This window comes from Hyla sarda, chromosome 7 (genome assembly GCF_029499605.1).
Source record: "Hyla sarda isolate aHylSar1 chromosome 7, aHylSar1.hap1, whole genome shotgun sequence".
In the NCBI taxonomy this organism is placed as follows: Eukaryota; Metazoa; Chordata; class Amphibia; order Anura; family Hylidae; genus Hyla; species Hyla sarda.
Genome location: NC_079195.1, coordinates 43,431,985 through 43,437,836, shown reverse-complemented (window position 1 = coordinate 43,437,836; position 5,852 = coordinate 43,431,985).

The window sequence follows — 5,852 nt, the reverse complement described above, 5'->3', positions numbered from 1 at the left end:
AGCCTCCAGCTGTTGCAATACTACAACTGCCAGCATGCCCGGAGAGCCTTTGGCTGTCTGGGAGTTGTTATCGGCGGGGTTGACTCTCGCCGGGGGGAGTTGCTATTGGCAACTTAGCTTACCTTACCAGGCGCGCGCGTCCTCTTCCTCGCTGCTCCGCTCTGCTGTTGCTATGGGCGCACGCACGGGACGTCAGTGATGTCCCTGCGTGCCCTATCTCCCAGCGGCCCCTGCGTTTTTAAAGTTAACGCGGGGGGCCGCCGCAGAGAGGTAACGAGACATCTTTGTGTCCCGAAAAGATCTTTCGGGACACAGGGATGTCCAGAATGTGACGGCGGACCCTGCGGGCTGCTTAGTGGCGGCGGACCCTTGCACATTACTGATTAATTAACTTGATGGCGGTGCGGCCATCATATGATTGTGGCAAGGGGGCCCGCGCCGTTTGCAGGTAATAGTGCTGGCAGCGGTGGGCCCGGGCCGCGCCCGAGGTCCCTGCCTGTTGCTGCAGCATGTAGCGTAGTGTAGTGGCAGTTAGGGGGGCCGCTCCTCGGCGGCCTTTTTGGCGGCTGGCTGGGCCTATTTTACTGTAGGGGCCTGGAGCTGCAGCTCCATCAGCCCCTACGTTAATCCGGCCCTGATGACATCACACAGTTCCTCCGTATGGACATGATGACATCACACTGTTCCTCCATATGGACATGATGACATCACACTGTTCCTCCATATGGACATGATGACATCACACAGTTCCTCCATATGGACATGATGACATCACACTGTTCCTCCATATGGACATTGTGACACTCACCGGAGAAGACTGGAGGTGGATCCGCTGAGCACCGCGTGGCAGATGTAGAGAGCCGCACCAGGGAGCGGAATCTAAGACGCCGCTGGTCTTCACCAGAGCCCGCCGCGAAGCAGGATGGACTTGCTGCGGCAGGCGACGTCCAGGTTGCTTCCGCTGGTACGACTCGACCACGCGGGCGGCCGAGGTGGTACTTGGCACAGAGAGGAGTCACCGGGAGGTAGAGAGCGGGCAACCTGTCGGGCTGATGGTAGGTCGTGGGCTGGGTAAAGCTAAGGTCTGAGGCTGGAGACTGGGTGCGTAGTAAGGGAAGTAGCAGAAGGTCAAGGGCTGGCGGCTAAGGTACGAAGTCGGGGATGTAGCTTAAAGGTCAGGTAGCACAGGTAGTCAACAGTAGTGGTACGCTTTCTCTAGGGCAATAGCACAAAGATCTGGCAGGGAACAAGGGAAGTGAAATGCTTAAATAAGGTGGGACCAACTAGGTGACAAATAGAAAGGGTACTGCCCCTTTAAATCTCATAGAGTGGCGCGTGTGCGCCCTGGGGGAGAGACGCGCGCGCACCAGCACTGCAGGAGGATGCACGGGAGACGCGCCGAGAGAAGCCCAAGGACGCGGCTCCCGTGCGAGCGGGACGAGGATGCTGCCCAGCGGGAGTGACAGAGGAGGAAGGTAAGTGGCGGGGAGGAGAATGCCGGGGCACATAACATCACACATTTTCTCCATATAGACATAACATCACACAGTTCCTCCATATGGACATGATGACATCACACAGTTCCTCCATATGGACATGATGACATCACACATTCCTCCATATGGACATGATGACATCACACAGTTCCTCCATATGGACATGATGACATCACACAGTTCTTCCATATGGAAATGATGACATCACACAGTTCCTCCATATGGACATGATGACATCACACAGTTCCTCCATATGGACATGATGACATCACACAGTTCCTCTATATGGACATGATGACATCACACAGTTGCTGTAGATTTGTTGGCTGTACATCCATGATGAGAATCTCCCGTTTTACCACATCCCAGCGGTGATCTATTGGATGAGATCTGGTGACTGTGGAGGCCATTGGAGTCCAGTGACCTCATTGTTCTGTATGAGATGATGTCATGTGACCTCATTGTCCTGTATGAGATGATGTCATGTGACATGGGGCATTATCCTGCTGGAAGTATCATCAGAAGATGGGTCCACTGTGGTCATAAAGGGATGGGCATGGTCAGTAACAATACTCAGGTAGGCTGTAGTGTTTATACCAGGCCCCGTTGGTACTAAGGGGCCCAAAGTGTGCCAAGAAAATGTCCCCCGAACCATTACACCAGCACCAGCCTGAACTGCTGATACATGGCAGGATGGATCCATGCTTTCATGTTTACCCCAAATTCTGACCCCACCATCTGAATGTCACAGATGAAATCCAGACTCACCAGACCAGATAACACTCTTCCAGTCTTCCATTGTCTAATTTTGGTGCCTGTGTGAATTTGTAACTTCAGTTTTCTGTTCTTAGCTGACAGGAGTGGCCCCCCGGCATGATCTTCAGCTGCTGTAGCCCATCTGCTTTAGGGTTCAACCTGCTGTTTGTTTACAGATTGTATTCTCATACCTTAGGTGTAACCAGTAGCTGTGGTAGCCCTTGGGGGGTGTATGGTAGTGGTGGTATGGTATCGGTATATGAGGGGTTAATGTTAACCCTATAGTTCGTGACGCCAGGCTGAGGACTGGTATGCTGAGGCAATGCTCCGGCCTATCGCCGCCCTTCCCAGTAATGATAGGTGCATGAAATGACTGAAGGTCCACAAGGAGATTGAACTTGAACAACTTTACTTAAGTGCTTGCGATACATCCAAGGCACAGTAACAGTCTCGTACAAACAGTCCCTATATCGCTCAGTGACTGACAGTTGTTGCGGATCTTGAGCTATTTAGAAAGTCTCTGAATTTAGGGTAGATATTTGCAGATCCGTCCGGATTTAGGGGTTATATTAGGTCCGGTGTTGCTGCAGAGTGTCTGGGGATTGATACACTCTCTATTCTGAATTACTCAGCCGTTGCCGCAAGGCTCGGGCCTAACTCACTGCCATAGTTGCTGCGCAGATCCTTCTCGTTTGACAGCCCAGGAACAAGAGAGAGAAAAGATGGCCGCCGCTCCCTTATATGGGCAGGGGGGCGGGTGAATCCGATTGGTCCGAACATCTGTCACTCACCATTACAAAGAGTAATGGAATTGCATACGTCACAGGGCCTCCAAAGGTCCTTAAGCAGAATACCATAGAGTTTACATAGTCACGTGACCCGCAGGCCCTGCAACACTATGGAACCGGTAATTAACCATTTATCTACAGTTATGTTACTATATTTACATTACCCTTACATAACTTACTGGTCTATGAGCTGGAATAGAGGCGACAAGGGGTAGACCACATCACAGGAATCCCTACGTCCTAGGGACTCTGGCTATGGGGACCCAGACATACATAGGTACCGTATAAGATGCGGTACCAGGACACCACATAGCTATTTGAGTTACTGTTGCCTTTCCTTCATCTTGAACCAGTCTGCCCATTCTCCCCTGGCAAGGCATTTTTGTCCACACAACTGTCGATCGGTTTGAACTTTATCCAGGTGTCTTGACCACGTCCACATGCCTAAATGCATTGAGCTGCTGCCCTGTGATTGGCTGATTAGCTATTTTAGTTAAAAAAGCAACTGAACAGGTGTACCTAATAAAGTGGTCAGAGAGTGTATAATACAGTACTGTGGTGCTCTGGGGTTGACTTCGCCTGGCGCTCAGTATGAATCTGTGTATTCCCAGTATGTTTGTTCCATCCCAGTCACGACGAGATGTGATTTTAGCGCCTAGCGGACACATTTTTCTTTAGGGTTGTCATAGGAGGGGATCATGGGAGGGGGCACTTTTCCCCTAAAAGAACTATTGCATAATAGACTAGAAAACCTTCTCGTATACTTACCTTATAAATGTTACCTATGTGTAATCCTACTATTCTCTGTTTTCGTCCATTTCAGGCTGTGGTCCTCTGGCTGTTGCAAAACAACAACTCCCAGCATGCCCGGACAGCCAACGGCTGTCCGGGCATGCTGGAAGTTGTAGTTTTGCAACAGCTGGAGGGCCACAGTTTGGAGACCACTAGTCTACATCAAGGCCCGCTCTCCTGACTCTCTTCAAAAGATGTTAGGGTAGTAAAGGCTGGAATTTCTGCAGATATCGTAATGGAGGTAAATGACAAACTTATATAACTTCAGCAGAGGTTTATCATGGTCTAAAAAGATTTTGTTCTGGAGTACTCCTTTAATAAAGTGTATCCATTTTGATTGATTCTATATGGTTGGTGTGCACTCACTTAGGCTGTCAGCTTTTCTTCTATTTTTTGTAGTGTTCAATTATTGGCAGCCGTGTCTGCACCCACTCTGCATATGAGTAGTGGTGCCCATCATTTTTTGTGTGTTTATTTTATGTGTTCAATAAAATTTTATTCATTTTGCATAAATTGGTTTTGTGCAAGAAATATAATTATCGGCTTTTCCTTTTATTCTTTGTGCCTTTTTGACAATTCTTGCACCCCTTTTTTCTCCATATTTTAGTGGTGCCCACCAATTTCTTTACTGTTATTGTCTTCTTGTTTGTCCCCTCTGTTGTTGGTTATCGCTTGTTTGATCTACGACACTTTGCAGGATCAGGATATCACTTCACTTGTAGTTGCTCTTTAGCCTCTCGTTGGGTAATGTCTACTAGTCATGAGCGGCAGGGGCCATATTCGAATTTGAGATATTGCGCGAATATATGGAGGAATATTCGTCCTATGTTCGCAAAATTCGCGTATTCGCTATGTTCGTTCTCTTTTTTTTTTTTTTCATGCAAAAATTTGTAATGAAATTCGCATTATGCGCATGCGCAATGATATGTTCCACCTAAAAGAAGGGAGGGATCAGTGTCCAGTCTGGAAGTGCCGATATTCGCATAAATATTCGCAGGAAAATTAGCATAAAAATTTGCATCAAAAAAGAATATTCGCCATTACGAATATATATCACTATATTCTAAATATTCGCGAAATCGTGAAGTGACGACATTTGCGCAAAAAATGCGCATTTCGAATATTCACGCTCAACACTGATGTCTACATTATAGCAGTTTTATCCTACTGTCTGTACATATACAAAGCTACTACCACCCGGCCTCCCACTTACTACAGTATATACTCGAGTATAAGCCGTCCCGAATATAAGCCGAGGGCCCTAATTTCACCCCGAAAACCCAGGAAAAGTTATTGACTCTACTATAAGCCTAGGGTGGGAAATACATCATCCCCCATGTCATCATCCAGACCCCTGTCATCATCACCCCTTCATCATCCCCCTCGTCATCATCACCCCTCGTCATCATCCCCCCCCCCTTCATCATCACCGCCTGTCAATCCCTTCTCAGTGGTCTTCAACCTGCGGACCTCCAGATGTTGCAAAACTACAATTCTCAGCATGCTGGGAGTTGTAGTTTTGAAACATCTGGAGGTCCGCAGGTTGAAGACCACTGCGGCCTTCGTCATCATCCAGACCCCCCTTTTGTTTTCTACTCACCTCCCCTCGGTGGGAAGGAAGGGTGAGCTAGTCCGGGCCATCTATGCTGCAGGGACCGTCCGGTGGGGAGGGTTAGTCGTTCTGGGCTGTCCATCTTCACCGAAAGGCCCTCTTCTCTGCTCGGGGCCGGCCCAGGACTAGTGACGCTGCCTTGACGCCACCGCGCAGGGACATCACGGACGTCTGCTGCACATGGACGTCCCTGCGCGTTATCAGGGCAACGTCACTGGTCCGGGGCCGTCCCGCAGCGGAGAAGAGGGCCTCCTGGTGAAAAGGGACAGCCCGGAACGACTAACCCTCCCCACCGGACGGTCCCTGCAGCCTAGATGGCCCGGACCAGCTCACCCTTCCTTCCCACCGAGGGGAGGTGAGTAGAAAACTAAAGGGGGGGTCTGGATGATGACGAAGGTGGCGGCCTAG